At 37.8% G+C, this 26317-nt stretch overlaps 2 pseudogenes; one reads left to right on the forward strand and one right to left on the reverse strand.

The window, feature by feature from the left end:
- Nucleotides 1-15931: 15931 nt before the first annotated feature.
- Nucleotides 15932-16881, reverse strand: LOC119538687 (annotated as a pseudogene).
- Nucleotides 16882-20788: 3907 nt separating this feature from the next.
- On the forward strand, nucleotides 20789-21324 carry LOC119537406 (annotated as a pseudogene).
- Nucleotides 21325-26317: the final 4993 nt, after the last annotated feature.

Here is a 26317-nt window from a genome sequence, read left to right on the forward strand (position 1 = left end):
CCCCAGGTGATAGGCAACTTGCCATATTTGTGCAGTAGGAAGAGACACAGGACCTACCTCTGCAATGTCTATAGACAATCCCATACAGCAGGTACTTGTTTAATTATTTAGAGACACTTTTTTTTCAATAGCTTAACAAATTGCCAAAGTGACAGCAAGTAACAGAAAAACCAAAGACTACTCCAACATGGGTGAACTATTTTTAAAAACAGAACTTAAGTGAAAATCAAGGTGGTTCATATTAGTGTCAGGGAATGGTACATGACTGATCATTTAAAGCCAAAAAGGAAGGAATTAGAAATGATAAACACCTAGGAAACAAAAAAGAAAACCAGCAAGGACAAAATGCACAATGCCTACATATTGAGTGGACATTTGAAAAATGGTAAAATAGTAATTATTAAATTAAATATTTAAAATATTTAAATTGTCAATTGCTATACTATATCTTGGCTAATTCAACAATAATTTATTGTCATGTTTTTGGATGCTAGAAGTCTAAAACCAAGTTCTCCACAAGCTACGATTTCTCCTGGAGTCTGTTGCTTTCTTTTTATCTTTCTGGCAATCTTGGGCCTCCTTAACTTGCCTCTGTCACATGGTGATGGTGATAAGGCTTACTACCTGACTTCTGCTTTCTGTCTTATACTGACTTCTGGCCTCCTTTCCTGACTGCATCCAATTTCCTCTGCTCACAAGGACACCAGTCATGTCGACTGAGGCCACCATGATTCAATTTGGCCTCATCGAAATAGTATTTTCAAAGATCCTACTCACTAAGGGGACCATACTTTACCTAAAAATAACATTCTCAAAGGCTCTGTGTACTAATGGGCTCACACCCACAGGAACATGGATTATAACTTGAATATATCTTAAGGAGGAAAAGATTCCACCCCCAACAGACCACAGTAGGGATTTTTACACTAGTCATCTTTTGCCTGTATTCTCAAAAGAAAAATGATCCAACATCCTATTCTAGAAAAGACACTGCAACAATTATTCAAAAATCTTTCTGTCAAATTATACTTATTCAGCTATCTGTGTTTGAGATTTTACAGCGTAAAATCTATATGGGATAACATATGGAGGTCAAAAAATGGGGGGCATGATTTACTTGGGCCCAGGTACTACAGCCCTATGACTATAACAACTGTTTAACTACCAATACCAAAGCCTTCATCCTACCAGGGGAAATCCTAAGATTTCCAAAAAGGGAAGCGTTAGGAGTGGGTATGGGATTTAATTTAGCCACCAATTTATGTTCTAAATTCTAAATGGTTTTATTTACCATTCACTATTTTATCTCCTGAAGTTCCTATCCTTTTCTACCTGACGTCCCAAAAATGTGATGAGAGATCTTCCTCCTTTATACCCAAAAGAACTACTAACATATAGTCATTGTGAAATATAAGTTTTCTCACATCTTTATGGACAGTGGAGGATAAAGACTGCACACCTTGACATCAGACACATATTCAGAGAGAGATGCAGTTTCTAAACATTCAATGACCCTTCCCACCATAGGACCTCTCATTATTAACCATGTGTCTCTGTGGATCCTGGCCTAATTATATATTACCAGTCCCCTTTAGCTCACATCCACATATTTTCCTAAATACAAGCACCAGCAAACATTCCAAATTTATTTCACTATGCAGATAAACTTGGTTTTCTATTTGAGACAATCATCTGTAAACTATACTAACACCACAAATCACCACCTCCCAACAAAACGAAACATGAAAATAGCAAAACCCCTAAGAGAAATAAATATATTATCCTGGTGCAAAGTGTAGCATACCTTCAAAATAGAAATATATTATATTTCATGTCTACTGAAATAAAAAATACTTAAATAAGACAGCAGCAATGCATGTGACGAGGAGCAATGTATTTCTTTCAGGACGCTAAAGTTTATTTCATGGAGAAGCTGGGTGACTTTTAATTAAACATTAATATTTCTGGGTTTCACTTTTCCATCCAGCAACAAACATATAATGACCATCTATTAAACATGTTTGGGATGGAAATAAAAATGCTTTGCAAAAGAAGCCTAGAGCACCATGTGTACAACATCAGTGGGGATTTTTCTTGATTGCCTTTATGGAACTTTCATTCTCTGTGAAACACTAGCACTTAAGGAAACATTCTCCTGCTAAGTGGAGAGAGAAATGTGGGAGTGGTGATATATCATTGTATTTATGCTTTCAATGGCACATTCCAATTGTCTCATGAGGATAGACACTCTGATATTTCTTCATCCAATCATTGCATTAATAGTCATCGTATTAGAGGACAAAAAAAAAGTAAGTTCAAACTGACAAGAAGAAATACATAAAAACTTCCTTCCTTCAAGTTATTCTCAACAAGCCAAAAAAGAAGAAATAGTACAAATGGTGATTGAAAAAAAGAACATCTACTCTTACAAAGTAGAAATAAATTACTGAATGAAAACAAATTCCCTTCATCATGATATCAAAGAAGCAGGGTAAGAAAGCAGCCAACAAGTAATCATACTGCAAATAATCACACTGAACCTCCTTATCCCGAAACTCCCTGAAAAGGAGATCCCATTACTAATTAAAACTTTCTCCTACTCAGGGCAATCTTAACACTTTCACTCCTCAAGCTGCAGATAAAGGGGTTCATCATGGGAACCACATTGGTATAAAAGACAGAAAGGTTCTGTCCACATTCATAGACCCTGCAGAAGATGATTGGAGATATACAAATGCAGTTTATCCAAAGAAGAGAGAAACAGCCATTATGTGGGAACTGCAGGTGTTGAAGGCTTTGGACCTGCCCTCAGTGGAACTGATGTGGACGATGCTGCAGAGAATGAAACTATAAGAGATGAAGATGGTGAGACAGGTCACAATGACGTTGATGGCCCCACAATGAAGACCACCAGCTCACTGACGTAGGTGTTCATGCAGGAGAGCTGCAGCACAGGGAGGATGTCACAGAAATAATGGTTGATGGTGTTGGCATCACAGAAGGTCAGTCTCAGCAGGCATCCAGTATAGGCCATAGCACCAGAAAATGCCATCAAGTATGAACCAAACACAAGGCTGGAGCACACTTTAGGGGACATGGCAATGTTATACAGGAGTGGATTACAGATGACCACATAGTGATCAGAGGCCATGGATATCAACACATAGCACTCAGAGATACCAAAAAAGCAGCAGTAGATCTGGGTCATGCACCCCTGGTAGGAAATAATATTCTTCTTTGCTATGAAGTGGATCAGCATTTTGGGTGTAAAAACAAGATGAATAACAGAGGTCTATGAAGGACAAGTTGAAGAGGAAAAAGTACATGGGGGTGTGAACGTGGGAATTCATACCAATTAGAGTTATCAAGCCCAGGTTTCCCTGCACAGTGACAATACACATTGCTACAAAGAGGAAGAACAGAGGGAGCTGGAGATCTGGGTGGTCTGTTAAACCCATCAGAATGAATTCAGTCACAAAAGAACCATTTCCAGGAGCCATTCTGCTCTGTGGCACCTGCACAGACAAAAGAAAAGGTTTGCATTAGAGGGCAACCCAGCTCTTCCCATAAAATCTCCTCACACATGGGTGGGCTCAACAGTGGGAATGTCTGAGACTAGCCCATCCTGGACACAAAGAATCTGACTTTTCACCTAATAAAAAGTGACACAGATTCCACAGTATTCCAGTCCTTAAAATCTAAATATGGTACAGAACACCTACAACATATCTCACAAATTGAAGGCCAGGCCTGTCCAGCCACGTAAAAATTTGACTACTGGAAAAACCAAGGGAAAAGATAGAAAAAAGACAGACAAGGACAGAATCCTTCTCCCTCATCTCATCATCAGTTTATTCACAAGAACCCTCCCCTCAGCAGGAAAACTGGAGAAACGCCTGGCAACCTGGCGCTGCCTCTCATGCAGATTAGACACTGTTACATGAACCATGAACATTCTTTCATGATAAAACCAGAGTCCATGAGAAGTCCAGTAGCTGCCCAAAGTCACAGAATGAAAGACATTTCTAGAGAAGTAAGAGCTGCCTCCCTGCAGAGGGAACCTAAACACTGAGACATGGGAAACCTGAGGGCCTCTGTCTCTGAACATTTCTTTCTTTCCCCTCAAACAGATTCTTCCACCTAATTGACTTGTGTGTCAGGAATGCACGATATGGGGTAAAAGCAGCATTTCTTAATCTCTGGATTTCCATCTCAAAATAAGGAAGATGTGTACAAGTGGAATTCAGAAACTCACAGTCTTTAGGCCAGAACACCTTTGAGCTTCCTGATCCCACTTCTGTACTCCCCATGTTCCTTGAAGAATTTCAAACTTGAGATTTTTGGCTCCTTGGATTCTAAGAAATGCAGGGCAGCCTTAATTTCCAATATACCCTGGAAATCATGTGGAGCTACAGAAAATTTCTGATTTTATCTATGAACCCCCACAACCAGCAGAGAAAACTGAACATTCCTTAGCAAAAATGTAGAGGATTTATTGTTGGTTTTCATAATATAATGCACTTGGTTATAAACAGATTTGAAGCTTGTTCAGTCTCCCCTCCAGGGAACAGATTCTGTGTGTAATTCAGAAACAAGGGAACTACATTTATACCCTGGAGTATGGTATCTGTTTACTTCCTTAGAGATGCAGTATTTTCCTCCAGTTTTCACTTTAGGCTATGGATTGGAAATCCCCCAACATAGAGCTAAATTAGAATGCCCATGTCCCGATCATCTTCATCTCTGAAGGAAATCTGCCTGTTGTCTTCTTTTATTTCATCTTGTGTCCTAAATGAAAGGAGTATTTCCACGTGGGTTCTGCCTACAGGCATCTATATTCTTTATTAAAAATTTCTCAAGGTCTGCAGTAACTCACTTCAGTTCTTGTCCCCTCTGGGATGTCTCTCAATAAATTTTAATGCTTTGAATTTTTCTGCCATCTTTAGTCCTAAACACCTTGTAGAAATTTCTACCTGAATATCCATAGTGGTCCTTAAACATAACATCTCAGTAACTGAAGTCATCTGTTTCTTCTCATCGTAATAGTTAAAAATCTGGGCTCTAGAGTTGAGGGCTTCTGTTTGCCTACTACCTCCCTAATTACTGACTCTATCACCTTGAGCAACTTAAACTCTCTCTGCCTCAGAGAATTTTTCAGGTAGAGATGTGAATAATTGCATCTCTCTCATTGTGTTGTTGTGAATGTAAATTGAGCTCTTCTAAGTCAGGTGCTTAGAATAGTGCCCCAAATGTGGTAAACAGGCAAAAAATGTCAGCTATTACGATTTACATTCCCAAGCTCCTATCGATGCTCCACCATAACACTCATTAAGCACTGTTCTTTTCCTTTTAATGTCTCTATTCTCCTATAACACCTACAATTTGTAGGGACAGAGACCATTTCTGTCTTGCTTACTAATTTGCTCCTGGCGCCAACACCAGTACAGGGTACATAATAGGCCCTCAATAAATATTTGTGAAAATTAAGTTGTTCTCTGCCTGAAAACCCTCAGAATATTTCCCATATTCCTCACATGCTAAGAAATATAATGTCTTCCATACTTTCCCTCAGGAATTCAGGAGTTTTTGGGGATTTGGCAGACCTGTATTACTTAACTGTAGTGGCTTCTAAACTTTATTCTAGAATTTCTCACAAACTCACTCTATTTCAGCCATCCACACTGCATCTAGAAGAATCTCTGAAAACACAGCTTATGTCTCCCTGGTCCAGACTTTTCAGTGTTTGTTCCTTGCCCACTAGGTATTAGAACTGTAATAAAGTATAAGTTCCTAAAGCTATTATTCCACCTTGATTAAACTGAATGAGAAACTGAGTTATAATTGTATTTGATTAGAAGCCATGAAAAGATATTCCAATGATTTAATTATTTTGAACACATTGGTATTGTGCAAAATCTAAACTGTTTCCAGCTAATATTATAAGGTGGATGCTGGAGAATTTTTATATTACAGAGAAAAAACATGGATATAATGAACAATGAACGTAATAAGGTGAAACAGATTATATTAAAATTTAAGTTTGAATCTATATGAACCATCCTCAATACTAAAATACAGTTTTCCTCATCAACGTTTATCGAAAAGGAGCAAGAATTTCCCCCAATGTACTGATTTGTTAAGAAAATTTATTTTTTTATTTAGTGTCTCTACAATGTACTTCTGACCTATGTTATAATATAGGAAGTTTCTAGCTTCAAGTTACAGAATGCTCAATTAAGAGCCTATTAAAATAGGAGCTTATTTTTCTCACCTAACCATAAGCCTTGAGATACAGTGTCATGGGGTTGGTTCAACAACTCAACACGTTCATCAGTGTACTGGCCTTATTCCTCAGGCTTGTCATCTCATGGTCACAAAATGATTGCCATCGCACTGAGAATCACATCTTCCCACACCTATATCCAAAGAAGAGAGCAAGAGATTAAACAAAAAAATTCCCCTCCCATGCTTCTCCCTATATACAATGGAGTAAATTTTTTCCAGAAGCCAATACATGACTTCCCTTTATATTTCTTCCATCAGAATTATGTCAGGTGGTCAACATTACCTGCAAGTAAAACTGGGAAAATCATATCTCCCACATTTAGCCTCTATCCTGAAAAGACGATTCTGACATAAGGGAGTGTGGGAGGCATCAGCACTGTCTACCACATTAAAGAAGCTAGAGAAATGCATTTGTATAGGAAACTGTTTACTCACTTTAGGTATATACTTGATTTTTATAAAGTGAATTAGCTCTTTTAAGCACTAAATTAACTAATCTGCTTCAGGATAATCAACAAATCATATAAGTATATATGCATGTATGTTTAAATTAAATATGCACCTATACATGTAAATATTTACGCACGCACCCCTTATATATAGTGTGGAGGGGGCAGCACACTTTACTTTTATAGAGACTATTTACTTGTTATTCAGAAAACATCACACTCTCTTGATTTTTAAACTGCTCAAAATGAAGAATGCTTCCAAACATATGAAACAATGACTTGTATTTTCACAATTATGCTGCTCTTATGGCGGGGCTGGGCTTGGAGAAATGGCAACCCTAAACAGAAAGAGATGTACTAGACCATTTGGGGACTGAATTTATGATGCATAAGAATAAAGATTAAACATTCTGAAATTTCAATTTTAGGTGTGATTAGGAAATGTCTTCTTTGCTATCTATCTCTTGTTTAGGATATGCTCAATAAATAATACATAATGGAGAAACTACTAGACTCAATAAATGAGGTTTTTTTAAAAAAAGGCAATTCATGGAACAGCCTACAGGATAAGGACCTTAAGTTAAGAGAAATGAATGAAATGAATCAAAGTTATAATCACCCCAGTAACTCCACAACTGCTTGTGGTGTTGAAGATAGAGACACTAGACTTCCTTCACTGGTATTCTTATACAATTCCTGGCTATCCATCTAAATGAGATTCTGACTATACATAGTAAAGGCTCAAATCAGAGTTATGATGTAGTAAGAGCTGTCCAGGCTGACTGTGATTCTTTCTTAGAACTAGAATGAAGTTGGAGAAACACAAAGGGGATCTGTCAATCCATGATTTACGTGACCAGTCCATTCAATTTCCATTCCCTGTCCAAAACCAAGTTAATCTTGTTTGAATGCATATCTTTCCTTTCCTCAAAACTTGCTAAATTTTGAATTTGATGAATAGACCTAAAACTTGGAAATGTGTGAGTAAAGATAGAGAAGAATGACATTTGTGGACATTTTTCTTCAGAAATGTGTTCTACTATGTCCCATAATAACTGTGTTTGTATTATTTCAACAGAGGTGCAGAAGCTGGAGTTTATACTATTATGGATATTGGCTGTCATATCAAAGAGGCACTTACTGGAAAAAATTTCTGCCCCTAAGAGTTTCCTAGATAATAATTTCTCTACATGGTCTACAACATAAATCATGGCATAGCAGAGAAGGAACTCTTGGTCCTCAGGTAATGGCATTGCTACAAATTGAAATTGCTCTAAAAATAAGAATTTCCTCCAGCATCAAAACAACTACAGTATAAATCTGTGTGAAATTCCCATATAATTAAAGGAACATAATTACATGGTCTAAGTAAGTCCCTATCACACCAAAATATGCATCTTCTCATTTATAAATTAATGTTTCGGAGATAATGTAGGTAGACAGCTTCCTTGATGAGGGCTTTTGACTTAGACAAGATTTGAACTAATTAAAAAAAAATGCTACAGGGAACATCCTCAAGAAAGGCTCTCAAAAATATTTCAGACACTGAAAAGAAAAAAATTGTGTATCTATATCTATGAGTATAAGTGCGTGTATGTGTGTGTGTTTATGTATGTACACATAAGTGGGTCTGATTAAAAATATAGTGTAATTTTTAAGCTGCAGAAAACTTTCTAAATTGTAAAATGGTGGAAAAAATTGGTAATCCTTTTGCCCTCTCCTTTTACTTTCCCCTTCTCCTTTCACTGTGGGAAGAATTCTTGGAGGATTTGTTGAGAGTTAGTGAATTTCAAAGAGAGAAAAACAAAAAGATGTTTCTCTTTCTACCCCAACTTCACTCTTCTTGTTTTGAATGATTACAAATGATAAAAATGTTAGCCTGAAAGCATTCCACAACCACCTCCATTATCATTTTTAACTGTTAACAATTGGGAATCAAAAAACACTAAGGAAATGAGGAAAAGATACTTTGAGACTCATACAAATGATAAGAGAAAGAAAATCCAAGAATTATAACATAGAGAAAATTTTCTGTGTTTAAATATGTTAGAATTGTGTGTATGTGTGAGTATATGTATACATATAGATATACAGAAATATAGATCAACAGAATAAAATTGAGAATTAATCAGTAAACTATCACATTTAAGTTCCACTGATTTGCAACAAGGATGCCAAGACATTTACAGGGGAAAGAACAGTCTTTCTTACAGTGGTGTAGGGATAATTAACACCATAAAATTATTGACTCAGTACGAGTCATAGAATTAAACATGTAAGAGCAAAACTATAAAGCCCCTAGAAGAAATTGTGGAGGCACGGAAGGTTCCCTGGCTTGGCAAGTTAGTCAGGGAGGCCACCCCCTAAGCATTGAGTGACTGAAGGCAGGCACCAGGCTGAGAGAAGTCCAAAGCATTGTGTGCCTGAAGGCAGGCACCGAGACCTTGTGCACCTGACGGCAGGCAATTAAGTTAGAGAATGATGCCGGGCTCCTTCTGTGCCCCTGCTTTCCCACCTGGTTCAGAAGAGATCATTCTCTGAGATTACTATTGTCCTCAAGCTTGCACCCGAAGATTGTAAACATGCTAGTCTTGTGATTTTAGAACAAATGTGGTTGCCCGGGGAAATGGGAAAAACAATTAAGTAGCCAAAGAATGCTTATGCTATATAATCCTGTGCTAAAAAGCCAATAAAGAACTTCTTGCAGGAACAGAGAGACGGAGTTGGCTCCCTTCTTTCACAAGAAATTACTGAAGTATTTTTTATACCTTTAGGTTAGGCAATGCTTTCTTAGATATGACACCAAAAACATGAGCAAAAAAAAAAAAAAGAAAAACAGGTAAATTTGACTACATAAAATGTGAAAACAATGTGCTTTAAAAGTAGCAAAAGAGAGTGAAAAAGCAAAGCACAAATGGGGGAAATATTAGGAAATCACCTATCTAATAAGGGTCTAGTATCCAAAAAATAGAAAGAAATCTTACAACTCAATAATAAAAAGATAAACAACACAATTTTAAAATGGGCAAAGGATCTGAATAGATACTTTCCACAGAGAAGATACACAAATGGCCAGTAAGCACATGAAAAGTTTCTTGATATCATTGCCAATCAAGGAAATGCAAACCAAAATCACAATGACATGTAACCTCAAACCCAATACACTGCACATAAGAAAAAAAAAGGTAATAGTGAGACTCGGGCAAGATGCCGGCATAGAGAGGAGTGGAAGCTAAGTAGTCCCCATGGAACAACTACAAAAAACCAGAAACAACTAGTAAATAATCCAGAATAACTGCGGGGGCCAAACGAGACCATCCACTCATCATACGCCAACCTGAATTGGGAGGAATGCCCGAGAACACAGCATAAAATCTGTAAGTAAAACCTGCGGATCCAAGTCGTGAGACCCCCTCCCCCATAGCCCGAGCTGCAAAGCCTCCTGGTGCCAGAGAGAAGCTCTCTCCCAGCAAGCGAATACAGCTCAGCTGAGCTCCAACTGGGGTTTTAAGTAGCGAGTGTGAACTGCTCACTACAGGTACGCATCCCCAAAAAACAGAGGCTTTGGGTGACGACTGACCTGGGAGAGCTGGAGGGTCGCCTTGGACTGGGTCTGAAGGGGACTATCTGTTTCTTTTTCGGCTCAGTGGAGAAAGCCCTAGCCATTTTCAGTTTCCAGGGCTGTGACTCGGGGAAGGGTGGAGACACCACAAGCAGAGAGTGAGACCATTGAAATGCTAATGACCTCCACCTGGGGGGTCTGTCTTCTCTAGGAGGAAAGGGGTGGGGCCCTTTCCATTCAGAACCAGACCCCAGAGCCTGGGGGAACACGGCCACACCTCCTCACACCAGTCAAGAATTATAGGCTAACAGGCATCACCTGCTGGGTAGAAAAGCACAGTGACCCGAGGCATCAAAGGGTGGAGCAATTTTCTAAGACACACCCGCAGGGAAACCAGATACTGACTATTTCTTCCATCTGGGACCTGAGCCTGTTCTGGTCTGGGAAAACCTGATTTGGATAACCAAGGAAACCATGCTTAGACAACAGAAAATTACAACCTACACTAAGAAAAACAAAGTTATGGCCCAGTCAAAGGAACAAATGTACACTTCAACTGAGATACAGGAATTTAAACAACTAATGCTAAGTCAATTCAAAAAGTTTAGAGAAGATATTGCAAAAGAGATAGAGGCTGTAAAGGAAGCACTGGGCATGTATACGGCAGAAATCAAAAGTTCAAAAAAACAACTAGTAGAATCTATGGAAATGAAAGGCACAACACAGGAGATGAAAGACACAATGGAAACATACAACAGCAGATCTCAAGAGGCAGAAGAAAACACTCAGGAACTGGAGAACCAAACACCTGAAAGCCTACACGCAAAGGAGCAGATGGAGAAAAGAATGAAAAAATATAAGCAATGTCTCCGGGAACTCAAGGAAGAAACAAAGTACAATAATGTACGTATCACTGGTGTCCCAGAAGGAGAAGAGAAGGGAAAGGGGGCAGAAGCAATAATAGAGGAAATAATTAACGAAAATTTCCCATCTCCTATGAAAGACATAAAATTACAGATCCAAGAAGCGCAGCGTACTCCAAACAGAAGAGATATGAATAGGCCTATGCCAAGACACTTAATAATCAGATTATCAAATGTCAAAGACAAAGAGAGAATCCTGAAAGCAGCAAGAGAAAAGTGATCCATTACATACAAAGGAAGCTTAATAAGACTATGTGTGGATCTCTCAGCAGAAACCATGGAGGCAAGAAGGAAGTGGTGTGATATATTTAAGATACTGAAAGAGAAAAAACTGCCAACCAAGAATCCTGTATCCAGCAAAGCTGTCCTTCAAATATGAGGGAGAGCTCAAAATATTTTCTGACAAACAGACAATGAGAGACTTTGTGAACAAGACACCTGTCCTACAGGAAATACTAAAGGGAGCACTACAGGGTGATAGAAGACAGGAGTGCATGGTTTGGAACACAGTTTTGGGAGATGGTAGCACAACAATGTAAGTACACTGAACAAAGGTAACTATGAACACGGTTGAGAGAGGAAGGTTGGGAGCATGTGAGACACCACAAGAAAGGAGGAAAGATAACGACTGGGACTGTGTAACTTGGTGAAATCTAGAGTATTCAACAATTTTGATAAAATGTACAAATATGTTCTTTTACGAGGGAGAACAAGCAAATGTCAACCTTGCAAGGTGTTAAAGGCATTGGGGGAGGGATGCAATCAGCATAAACTAGAGACTGTAACTAATAGAATCATTGCATTACGCTTCCTTTAACAAAGGTGATATACCAAGGTGAATGCAGATAAGAGGGGGGGATAGGGGAGGCATGTTAGACACTTGACATTGGTGGTATTGTCTGATTCTTTATTCTACTTTGATTTAAGGTTATTTTTCCTTTTGCTGCTTCCTAGCTGTCATTTTTTTTTCCTCTTTCTTTTGCCTCTCTACCTTCTTTGACTCTCCCTCCTGCCTTGTGGAAGAAATGTAGATGCCCTTATATAGATAGTGGTGAAGGTGGTGAACACATAAATGTATGACCATGCAGAAAACCATAATTATTTACTTGGGATGGAATGTATGGTGAGTGAACAAAACCATATTAAAAAAAAAAATGGGTTGATGACAAAACCTCGAGGGCAATATACTGAGTGAAATAAGCCAGACACATTAGGACAATTATTGCAGGGTCTCACTGATAGGAACTAATTATACTATGTAAACTCATAGACATGAAACATAAGGTACCAAGATACAGGATGAGGCTTAAGAATGGGGAGTGGTTGCTTAGTATGAGCAGAATGTTCAATTAGGATGAACTTAAATGTTTGGAAATGAACAGGGGTGTTGGTAGCAAGATGTGAGAATAACTAACAGCACCGAATGGTGTGTGAATGAGGTGGAAAGGGGAAGCCCAGAGTCATATATGTTACCAGAAGGAAAGTTGGAGGTCAAAAGATGGGAATGTATAAAACTGAATCCTATGGTGGGCAATGTCCATGATCAACTGTACAAATACTAGAAATCACTTCCATGAACCAGAACAAATGTTTGACAATACAATTAGAAGTTAATAATAGAGGGGCATATAGGGAAGAAATATATAGCTATTACAAACTATATACTACAGTTAGTAGTATTTCAACATTTTTTCATAAACAGTAACAAAGTACTATATCAATACTATGAGTCAACAATTGAGGGGGGTTGGTTAGGAATATTGGAGGATTAGAGTTTCCTTTTCTTTTTTTCTTTTTTCATCTTTGACTTTATTTCTTGTCTGGAGTAATGAAAAGTTTCTAAAAATTGAAGAAAAGTTAAGTGTGATGGATGCACAGCTGTATGAGGGTACCCAGGGGCAAGTGATTGTACACTTTGGATCTTTGGATAATTGTATGGTATCTGAACAATCTCAATAAAAATGAAAAAAAAAAAGATAATAGTGAGTGTTTTTCTGGATGTGGACATTTGGAGCCCTCATATAGTGCTAGTAGGAATGCCAACATGGCACTTCCATTATGACCCAACAATTCCACTCCTAGGTATATAATAGAAAAATGAAAACATATATCCATGCAAAATATTGCACAAGAATGCCCACTGTAACTTTATGCATAAGACCAAAATTTGAAGAACACAGTAGACCATGAGCTGATGGATTAATGGAATGTAGTATATCCATACAATGGAATACCATTAAGCAGTAAAGGAGACTGAATTACTGACAAATCGTACAACATGAATGAACCTTAAAACATTACCTAACTTAAATAAAGGAAACAGTCACAATAGACCTCATATTGTATTATCCTACTTATAAGAACTGTCCACAGTAGGCAAATCTATAGAACCCAAAAGTAGATTGCTTATTGTCTATGGTGGGGTGGATGGAGGGATTGGAAAATGATGGCTGACAGGAACGTTTCTAAGGCAATGAAAACATTCTAAAATTGAACATTTTAGAATACTCAACACAAACATTCTAGAATGTTGCACAATTTGCACAATCTTGTGAATAAACTAAAAACTATTTAATTGAATATATTACATAAGTGAATAGGATGGTATGTGAATGACATCACAATAAAGCTGTTACCAGCTATTTTAAATCAACTACCATTTACAATAACACCAAAACCATGAAAAATCCAGGTATAAATCTAATAAAATGTCATAATCTTCACACTAGAGACTATAAAACACTAATGAAAGAAGTCAAACACATACAGTGTAATTTTCTAATTTCTTTTATGAAGTATAGCATTGATATGCAAATATGATTAAAACAGTACAAATATAAAACTATAGCTCACAATCACTTACGAATATTGATGCAAAACTACTAAATACTATATTTAAAAACAACACAAATCATAGTAAGAAAATAGTACATTATGACCAAATGGGATTTATTCTAAAAAGGTAAGGTTGTTTCAATATTAGGAAGTCCATTAATATATAATATCATAATAGGTTTAAGGAAGAAATATTATCTCTGTCCAGGGCTGATATGACAAATATCACAAATGGGATGACTTAACCAATAGGAATTTATTGTTTTGCAGTTTTGGGAGCTGGAAGGCCAAAATCAAGGTATCACAACACCATTCTTTTTCCAAAGTCTGTAGTGTTCTGGTACTGCCTTGATCTCAGCCTCTGTCGCATGGAAATATGGGTCTCTTTTTCTGGCTTCCAATTTTGGTTTCCCCTAAATGACTTCATCTCAATTTCCTCTGCTGATAATGACTTCAACCACCTTGGATTAGGGCCCACTCTTATTAAGTTTGTCCTCACCTTAGCTAAGAACATCTTCCCAGGTCCTACTTCCAAATGGGTTCACACCACCACAGAGAGCAATTAGGAGGTTAACATGTCTTTTGTGGAACACATGATTCAATCCCCAACCAATCTCCATAGATTTTGATAAGGTTTTTGACAAAATTCAAGCCCATTCTTGAGTTAAGAAAAAATCAAGACAACAGAAACTGAAGGATACGTACTTAAAATGGTAAAATAGATAAACTTTCATGCTAAAGCAAGTATGTCAATTAATGGGGAACCATTAAAGGCATTTCTGTTAAGGATGGGAAGAAGGCAAAGCTCTCCAGTAACTTCATTACTACTCGTACTGAAAGAAGTCTTACTTACCCAATGCAATTTTGACAAGCAACATTTAGACATTGCTAATCGGAATGTAGAATGATGCAGTCCCTTTGGAAAACACCTTGGCAATTCCTCAAAAGGTTAAATATAGAGTTGCCATCTGGCCCAGCAATTTCACTGCTAGGTATATACTAAAGAGAACTAAAAACATGTGCTCACTCAAAAACTTGTACACAACTATGCATAGCAGCATTGCTGACAACAGCAAAAAAGTGCAAACACCCCAAATGTCCATCAACTGATGAATGGATACACAAAATGTAGTATATCCAAACAATGAAATATTATTCAGCCATAAAAATGAATTAAGTGCCGATTCATGCTAAAACACAGATGAACCTGGAAAGCATTATGCTCGGTGAAAGAAGCCAGACACAAAAGATGACATACTCTATAATTCCATTTATATGAAATCCAGAGTAGGCATTAGTGGTTGTCAAAGCTGGGGAAGTAGAAAAGGCAAAAGACTCTAATGGTCCCTGATTTACTTAATGGAGTGTTGAGAACTCTCTGTAATTATATAGTGGTGTTGATAGCACAACCCTGTGAATATAGTAAAAACCACTGAACTTCATACGAGTGAATCCTTCTGCCAAAGCCAGTAACACTATTCACAAAAACAAGAATGCTTCTATAGCATTGGACAATTCTCCATTTAGGTGACCAGGCAGTAGTGTTAACTGTCCCGGGTGGCTTATGGAACAAAACGATGCTTGTTCAGCTTAGGGATAAACCAGGAGACAGAAAGGCATAAAACAATAAAGAAAAAAGTCAGTGCAGATGATACTTCTATAAACATGCTATTAATTATTTAGTAAACTTGTGAGAGGTACAGCTGATAAGGTAGCAAAGAACACAAGACTAGTTATAAGGGAAATGAGACAAGTCTAAATCCACAAAGAATAAAACAATCTGTACAATCAAACTGGTTATGAACAAAATCTTTTCATAGAAAACACCAATAAAAATTTGAGGTCCTTGCATTTCTTTATATTTTCACTGCTCTGCATTAGAATATGTTTCTCCTCTGGATTTTGATCAGGGCTTTCCTCAGGGCAACTTTTACATCCTTGGTCCTCAAGCTGCAGATCAGGGGATTGAGCATGGGCCCCACATTAGTATAGAAAACAGAAGAAACTTTCCCCTGTTCCATAGATCCAGGAGAAGATACCTCAGATACATGAAAGCTCCTGACCCAAACAAAAGAGAAATAGCAGTGATGTGCAAGGTACAGGTACTGAAGGCTTCTGATATTCCTTGAGTGGATTTGATGTGAAGAATGCTAGTCAGGATGAAAACGTAAGAAATCAGGATGGTAAAACTGGGTACAGTGGTATTAATCCCCACCACAATGAGAACTACCACCTCACTGACATAGGTGCTGGTGCAAGAGAGTTGGAGGAGAGGGAAAATGCTGCGCAGGTAGTGGTTGATGATATTAGCCTTGCAGGTCAGTCTGAGCATGCACCCTGTGTGGGCAGAGGCTCCAGCAAATCCCATCACATATACAGCAAGCACCAGCTCAGTACAGACCTGAGAGGACATGGTGACCTTATACAACAATGGATTACAGATGGCCACATAGCAATCACAGGCCATCAAGGTCAACATATAGCACTCAGAGATGACAAAGAAGAGAAAGAAAAACAGCTGGGTCATGCACACCACATAGGAGATGATATTCTGCTTTGATACAAAGTTCATCAGCATTTTGGGGGTGAAAATAGAAGAGTAAAAGAAATCAATAAAGGAAAGTTTGAAGAGAAAATAATACATGGGAGTGTGAAGGTGGGAATTCAGCCCAATTAGAGTTATCAAACCAAGGTTGCCCACCATGGTGATGACATAGATCATCAGAAACAGGTAAAAGAAGGGTTTCTGGAGTTCTGGGTGATCTGTTAATCCGGCAAGAATAAATTCAGTCACTAAGGAGTCATTTCTGGCTAGCATTCTCATCATCAGAAATCTGTGAGGACAGAAGAAAATTACATTAATGGAGAACCCAGTCACATCCTTACAAACTCTCACTATAAGAACAGGATTCTAACTGGCAGAATTCAAACACTCCCTTACTTAATGGTACCTGAACGTACTGTAACACGCACCCTCAACATTTCAGTTACTGTGTCTTTTATCTTCATGAGCTGTCTTGCAAAGAACAATTCCTCCAGTCTCTTACTAAAAGATGGAGTGATGGGGAGTTGAGGTACGAGTCTACCTGCTGAGGACCTCAGGTAGTGGGATGTCTCCCCCATCTCTCCCTCTCATTCATCTGCCCCTTGCTCCCTACACCTTACTTATGTCTCTATTGCTACACTTGACACCTCAGTTCCCCTGTGATAATGCTCCATGAGAAGAATATTTCACTAGGACAGAGACCCTACCAACATTCTGCTTCCTGTAAGGGAGTCCTCATGGTCTAGCTATGAGATGCTTAACTAAGAGAACACTGGAAGTCAATAATTGGCACCAAGTATTGATGAGACCTTTAACAGGCGAGCCCAAAATTTATAAGCAACCATAAACCCCAGTGTTTCCATGCATTCTCCTTCTCTGTTTCATCACAGATGGACAGTGAATGAAAGAAGGTAACTGTGCTTTCCCAGGATTTTGTAGGAGGGTGTGAAAGAGAAATATCATTTGTCTGAGGATGGGTTATTTTAATGGCTAACTTTGAGAATATGTATCAAGCTGCATGCTTATGATATATAAACTCTCATAACTCTCATACATATATACAGCATGTCAACAATTTTTTTAAGAAAGAGACACATCTCCTCTCTCTCCTCTGATGTTTATATGTTCTGAATAAACCACCTGTATTTCTACAGCTATTTGCTAAAAGACTTACTATGAAACCAACACAGAGAGAGTAAAATGAAGGCAGTAAAATCAGAGCTCCATATCTCCAAATTTCTTGGTTTTCAATATGTTTTGTCATCTTTCAACAACATAGAGAGTATGACGGAAAATAAAACCTTAATTAACTCACCCTCTTTCCACTGAGAGACCTCCGTGCTGCCTCTTTATGTGTATTTCACCTCCACTGTCCTGGAGGAGGAACTGGCTTTGGAGATATCAAAGCTGACCAAATATACTCACAGAATCCCTTTAATGGTAAGAGGGTTTAACAACAGATCTCATGGTAAGAATTTTCCAGGAGTAATTCTGAGGCATAGATCAAATTTCTAGCCACAAATGTGCCAAGAGGGTATGTGTAGACATAAATCAGCACAACCCAAACAGACTCAGTTGAGCTCCAAGAGATAACTGAGCCCCACCCAGCCAAACTCAGTTGGCTGAGTAATTTAGCCCCACCCAGTAAGATTCACTTGGGCTACAAAAGATAAGTCAAGCCCACCCAGCTGGACTCAGCCAGGCTACAACAGGTAATTCAGCCCCAGCCAGGCAGATGCTGCTGAGCTCCAAGAGGTAGCTCAGCCTCATCTGGTCAGACAAAGCCTCAGACCTGGAAGATAAACATCTTCTTGGTACAACTAACTCACCAAACAGCACCATCTGCTAGACAGATTGGAAAGCACAAGGGAATTTTAGGATTTCTCAGAACCTATACAGACCTGATCCCAGAAACAGTGAACAAATGGCAGAATTTATGGGAATGAAAGGCAAAATAGAAGACATGAGAAATACAAGGGAAACTTACAACACCAGATTTGAACAGGCAAAAGAAATGATTAGTGACCTAGAGGACACTAATCTGAAATCCTACACAGAAAAGAACAGATAGGGAAAACAATTAGAAAAATATGAGCAAGGTCTCAGGAAATTGAATAACAGCCCAGGAAACTGGACCCTGTTCAAATATGGATGACACAACAGTTAAAGCTGTGCTCCAAAACAAACCTGGGGCTTGCTGGCTGGCAACAAAACAAAACAAACAAACAAAAAAACCTATAACAACATTGAGAGCCAAAAGACGTACTTTACAAACACAAAGAGAACTTGCTATCATGACCAGAACTTATGCCCAGAAGCAGGCTGTTGTAGGTTTCTGTTTATAGAGGATATAGGGATAGAGCAAATCTGACAACTGGCAGGTGAGAGGGATATATGTGCAAGGCAAGAAACAGAATAAGATGAGTTAAAAAAAATTCTGATCAATAAAATAGAAGCTATTTAAGAAGTCTACTATAAGTTGAACTGCATACTAAAGAACAAACAGAGAACTAAGACAACTAACAAGAAAACCCAAAGTACAAGAGTGACAATAACCTGTTAAATAAACTAACCAAGGAAACCAATGCCTAGACAAAAAAATTACAAGTCACACTAGGAAAAACGAAGATATGACCCAGTCAAAGGAACAAGCTAACATTCAAATGAAATAAGGAGTTCAAACAACTAATTGAAGATGTTCAAACAAACATCCTAAATCAATTCAAATATCAAATCAATGAGCTGAGGGAAAATATTGCAAAAGACATGAAGAAAATAAAGAAAACACTGGGTGAACAAAAGGAGGAACTCAAAAGTTTGAACAAACAAATGGCAGAATTTATGGGAATGAAAGGCAAAACAGAAGAGACGAAAAATACAATGGAGACTTACAACACCAGATTTGAAGAGCAAAAGAAAGGATTAGTGAACTAGAGGACACCACATCTGAAATCTAACACAGAAAACAAAAGATAGGGAAAAGAATGGAAAAATATGAGCAAGTTCTCAGGGAATTGAATAATAGCATGAGGTGCATGAAGAGATGTGTCATGGGTGTTCCAGAATGAGAAGAGAAGGGAAAAGGGACAGAAAGAATAATGAAGGAAATAATCACTGAAAATTTCCCATCTCTTATCAAAGACATAGAATTACAGATACAAGAAGCACAATGTACAGCAAAAAGAATAGACCCAAATAGACCTACTCCAAAATACTTATTAATCAGATTGTCAAATGTCAAAGGTAAAGAGAGAATCATGAAAGCAGCAAGATAAAAGTGATCCATCACATACAAGGGAAACTCAATAAGATTATATGCGAATTTCTCAGCAGAAATCATGCAGGCAAGAAGTCAATGGTATAATATATTAATGACACAGAAAGAGAAAAACTGCCAACCAAGAATTCTATATCCAGCAAAAGGGATCTTCAAAAATGAGGGAGAATTTAAAATATTTTAAGAAAAACAGGCACTGAGAGAGTCTGTGAACAAAAGACCCCCTTCACAAGAAATACTAAATGGAGTGCTACAGGCTGATAGAAAAAGACAGGAGAAAGACGACTGGAGAAGAGTGTACAAACTAAGACCTATCAAGAAGGGTAAAAGGAAAGAGACGAAAAAAAAATAAGACGTGACATATAAAATCCAAAAGACAAAATGGTAGAAGTAAGTACTGCCTTTACATTAGTAACATTGAAAGTTAATGGATTAAACTGCCTAATAAAAAGACACAGACATAGACTGGCTCCTCGCCCTGCCTACTCAGTGGTGGATGTGGAGAGAGCAGCAGCACTTGTCCCTGCCCCTCAACCACCTCCACCCTGGTTCACTTCCCCAATGGCAGCTTTGTCAGAGAGCAGACAGGAGTTTGTAGATGTCCACCCATGCCTCAGAAAAGACACCACGTTGAGTGAACAAAGATTGAAGTTTCTATAAATGCCTTTGCCAAGTATGTGGAATAGTGCTATACTCTGAATCACAAAGGATTTCACATTATGAAATGAATGTGAGTGCAGTACTGGACAAAAATAGATTTTGTAATACCTGCATCATATTTGGCTCTCCAGTTGTGGCACAGTCTTGCTATATAGAGAAACTTCATACTAAAAAGTTGAAGCACTTAATGTGATCAGATTTTTCCACCAAGTTCTCAGACTGATAAAAAGAGAATCCCTTGTTGTCAACCTAATGAAACATTCAAGGAAAATATATGACTCCTTTCAGGATGCACTTCAAGAATATGTCAAAGTGGAGAAAGCCAGAAGTAGAGCCAAAGACTTGTTTAAGAAAAATACAGAGGACTATTTAGAAAGCTACGAGTACAAACAATAGGTTTACTCCAAACCTGGACATAGAATATTTGAAAATGTCCAGACTTACCAAAAATCATACAATATTTCACAAAGAGTTGAAACCACTTACCTCAGTAGCTACAAACTCATGACAGCAGACTGAGACAAGACTCTCTGAGCTACTGTCAACTCCCCAGGGAGTACACAGAAAAACCAGTACCCCTGAACATGAGTCTACAAGAATATAATTGTGGCTCCTACAGTGGAGAATATGGAGTTTATAAGCACTTCTTACAAAACAGTAGTTTCCATCAAGCCAGTCATAAAGAGACACATCAGAAGAGAAAAAGGCACCAGGAGGAAGACAGAGCAAAATGAGAGGAGGTGCAGCCCAAGCATAGGAGGTGCAGAGAGGGACATTTATTGCTCTAAATGCCTATATTAGAAAAGAAAAAAGACCAAAAATCAGGAATTACCTGCTCACCTGGAAGAACTAGACAAAAGACACCAAACTAAAAGAAAAAGCAAATGGAAAGAAGTAAAAAAGATTAAAGCAGATATAAATTAAATTAAGAAATTGAAAACAATAGAGAGAATGAACAAAACCAGAAGGTGGTTCCTCGAGAAAAATCAATAAAATTGATGGACCCTTAGCTAGACTAACAAAAAAGGTGGGGGGGAATGCAAATAAATAGTATGAGAAATGGGAAATAAACACTGACATCACAGAAATTAAGGGAATAATGAGAGAAGACTATGAGCAACTATATGCTAACAAACAAGACAACTTAGACAAAATGCCCAATTTCCTAGAAAAGCATGAACAACCAACAATGACCCAACAAGAAACAGACAACCTCAACAAATAAATCACAACTAAAGTGACTGAATCAGTCATCTAAAACCTAACAAAAAAGAAAAGTCCAGGAACAGATAGGTTCACATGTGAATTCTATCAAGCATTCAAGAAAGAATTCCTACCATTCCTACTCAAACATTTTCAGAAAACCTGAAGGAGGGAAAGCTACCTAACTCATTCTATGAAGCCAACATCACTGCAATACAAAAGCCAAACAAAGATACTACAAGAAAAAAAGTTACAGACCAGTCTCCTTAATGAATAGAGATGGAAAAATCCACACAAAAAACTTGCAAATCAAATCCAGCAGCACATTAAAGGAATTATTCATCATGACCAAGAGGGATTTATTTCAGATATGTTAGGCTGGTTCAACAAAAGAAAATCAACTAATGTAATACACCACATCAGTAAATCAAAGCAGAAAAACCACATCATCATCCCAATTGATGCAGAAAAGGCACTTGACAAAATGCAACATCTTTCTTGATGAAACACCCAAAAGGATAGGAATAGAAGGGACCTTTCTGAACATGACAAAGGCAAAATGTGAAAAACCCACACTAACATTGTACTCAATAGGGAATGACTGAAAACTTTCATTCTAAGATTAGGAACAAGACAAGGATGCCCACTGTCACCACTGTTTTTCAGCATAGTGCTGGAAGTTACAGCTAGAGAAATTAGTCAAAAAAAAAAGAAATAAAAGTTATCCAAATTGGAAGGGAATCAGTAAAATTTTCACTGTTTACAGAGGACATGATCCGATATGTAGAAAATTCGGAAAACTCTACAACAAAACTATTCGAGCTAATAAACGAACACAGCAAAGTGGCAGGCTACAAGACCAATGTGCAAAAATCAGTAATTTTTTTTTCAATTTTTATATTCCTTTTATTGAGATATATTCACATACCATGCAGTCATACAAAACAAATCGTACATTCGATTGTTCACTGTACCATCACATATTTATACATTCCTCACCAAAATCACTCCCTGACACCTTCATTACCACACATAAAAACAACAAGAATAATAATTAAAGCGAAAAAGAGCATTTAAAGCAAAAAAGAACACTGGGTGCCCCTGTTTGTTTCCTTCCCCCATTTTCCACTCATCCATCCACAAACTAGACAAAGGGGAGTGTGGTCCTTATGGTTTTCCCAATCCCACTGTCACCCCTCATAAGCTACATTTTTATACAACCGTCTTCAAGATTCATGTGTTCTGGGTTGTAGTTTGATAGTTTCAGGTATCCACCACCAGCTACCCCAATTCATTAGAATCTAAAAAGGGTTGTCTATATTGTGCATAAGAGTGCCCACCAGAGTGACCTCTCAGCTCATTTTGGAATCTTTCTGCCACTGAAGGTTATTTCATTTCCTTTTCATTTCCCCCTTTAAGTCAAGAAGATGTTCTCCATCCCATGATGCCGGGTCTGAGCAACAAAGAGGCATTCGGGAGGAGGCTCTTAGGCACAATTATAGGGAGGCCTAGCCTCTCCTTTGCAGCAACAGTCTTCCCAAAGGCAAATCCTGTGGTAGAGGGCTCAACCCATCAAACCACCAGTCCCCTATGCCTGTGAGCACATTAGCAACCATTGAGGTGGGGCAGGCCAATACCCCTGCATTCTCCACCAGCTCCTCAAGGGGGCTCTGTATATACTTTCCTTGTTTTTTTTTCTACCTTTTTTTAAAATCAACTGCATAAAAAATTTAAAAAATTTAAAAATTTAAAAAAACATACAATAAAAGAATATTTCAAAGAGACCATAACAAGGGAGTAAGAAAAAGACAACTAACCTAAGATAACTACTTTACTTCCAACATGTTCCTACTCTACCCCAAGAAAGTAACCTAATATAGCAACATTTCTGTGAACTTGTTCCTACTCTACCCATCAGAAATTAACAGACCATAGTCATTCCTGGGCATTCCCAGAATGTTAAATTTATCCATGATAGGTTATCTGTTCTTATTGGATTATCATTCCCCCTTCCTTAATTGCTCTCTATCACTAGTTCCCCTACACTCTACATTACAAACCATTTGTTTTACACTTTTAAAAGTTCATATTAGTGGTAGCATATATTTCTCTTTTTGTGACTGGCTTAATTTGCTCAGCATTATGTCTTCAAGTTACATCCATGTTATCATATGTTTCATGACATCGTTCCTTCTTACTGCCCTAGTATTACATCCTGTGTATATACCACATTTTATTTATCCACTCATCTGTGGATAAGTGGATAAATAAGAACATCCTACAACTCAATGACGATAGTACAGACAGCCCAGTTATAAAATGGGCAAAAGATATGAAAAGACAGTTCTTTTCACTTGGACATTTGGGTTGTTCCATCTCTTTGCAATTGTGAATAGTGCTGCTATGAACATTGGCATGCAGATATCTGTTCGTATCACTGCTTTCTGATCTTCCAGGTATATACCGAGAAGTGCAATCACTGGATGGAAGGGTAACTCTATATCTAGTTTTCTAAGGAACTGCCAGACTGACTTCCAGAGTGGCTGAAACATTATACAGTCCCACCAACAATGAATAAGAGTTCCAAATTCTCCACATCCACTCTAGCATTTGTAGTTTTCTGTTTGTTTAATGGCAGCCATTCTAATTGGTGTGAAATGGTATCTCATTGTGGTCTTAATTTGCATCTCTCTAATAGCTAGTGAAGCCGAACATTTTTTCATGTGTTTCTTGGCCATTTGTGTTTCCTCTTCAGAGAACTGTCTTTTCATATTTTTGCCCATTTTATAACTGGACTGTCTGTACTATCGTCATTGAGTTGTAGGATTTCTTTATATATGCAAGATATCAGTCTTTTGTCAGATACATGGTTTCCAAAAATTTTTTCCCATTGAGTTGGCTGCCTCTTTACCTTTTTGAGAAATTCCTTTGAGGTGCAGAAATTTCTAAGCTTGAGGAGTTCCCATTTATCTATTTTTTTCTTTTGTTGCCTGTGCTTTGGGTGTAAAGTCTAGGAAGTGGCCGCCTAATACAAGGTCTTGGAGATGTTTCCCTACATTATCTTCTAGGAGTTTTATGGTACTTTCTTTTATATTCAGATCGTTGATCCATTTTGAGTTAATTTTTGTGTAGGGTGTGAGGTAGGGGTCCTATTTCATTCTTTTGGATATGGATATCCAACTCTCCAAGCTCTATTTGTTGAAAAGACCATTATGACCCAAAGATCAGTTGGCCATAGATCTGGGGGTCTATCTCCAAATTGTCAATTAGATTCCATTGATCAATATGTCTATCTTTGTGCCAGCACCATGCTGTTTTGACAACTGCGGCTTTATAATAAGCTTCAAAGTCAGGGAGTGTAAGTCCTCCCACTTCGTTTTTCTTTTTTAGAGTGTCTTTAACAATGCAAGGCATCTTCCCTTTCCAAATAAATTTGATTACTAGCTTTTCCAAGTCTGCAAAGTAGGTTGTTGGAATTTTTATTGGGATTGCATTGAATCTATAGATAAGGCTGGGTAGAATTCACATCTTAAAGATATTCAGCCTTCCTATCCATGAAATGGATATCTTTCCATCTTTTAAGTTCCGCTTCTATTTCTTTTAGTAGGGTTATGTAGTTTTCTTTGTATAGATATTTTACATCTTTGGTTAATTTTACTCCTAGTTACCTGATTTTTTTAGTTGCTATTGAAAATGTTATCTTTTTCCTGAGTGCCTCCTCAGTTTGTTCATTTCTAGTATACAGAAACATTACTGACTTATGTGCATTAATCTTGTATCCTGCTACTTTGCTAAATTTGTTTATTAGCTCTAGTAGCTGTATCGCCGATTTCTCAGGTTTTTCCAGGTATAAGATATCATATCATCTACAAACAATGACAGTTTTACTTCTTCCTTTCCAATTTGGATGCCTTTTATTTCTTTGTCTTGCCGGACTGCCCTGGCTAGCACTTCTAGCACAATGTTGAATAACAGTGGTGACAGCGGGACATCCTTGTCTTCCTGATCTTAGAGGGAAGGCTTTCAGTCTCTCACCATTCAGTACTATGCTGGCTGTGGGTTTTCATATATGCTCTTTATCATATTGAGGAAGTTTCCTTCAATTCCTACCTTTTGAAGTGTTTTTATCAAAAAGGGATGTTGGATTTTGTCGAATCTTTTTCAGCATCTATTGAGATGATCATTTGATTTTTCTCTTTTGATTTGTTAATGTGTTGTAATACATTCATTGATCTTCTTATGTTGAACCATCCTTGCATGCCTGGAATGAAACCCACTTGGTCATGGTATATGATTTTTTAATGTTTCCTTGGATTCCATTTGCAAGTATTTTGTTGAGAATTTTTGCATCTATATTCATTAGGGAGATAGGCCTGTAGTTTTCCTTTTTTGTAGCATCTTTGCCTGGTTTTGGTATTAGATTGATGTTAGCTTCATAAAATGAGTTAGGTAGTATTCCATTTTCTTCAATGTTTTAAAAGAGTTCAAGTAAGATTGGTGTCAGTTCTTTTAGGAAAGTTTGGTAGAATTCCCTTGTGAAGACATCTTACAGTGGGCATTTATTTGTGGGAAGCTTTT

This window comes from Choloepus didactylus, chromosome 6 (genome assembly GCF_015220235.1).
Source record: "Choloepus didactylus isolate mChoDid1 chromosome 6, mChoDid1.pri, whole genome shotgun sequence".
NCBI lineage: Eukaryota > Metazoa > Chordata > Mammalia > Pilosa > Megalonychidae > Choloepus > Choloepus didactylus.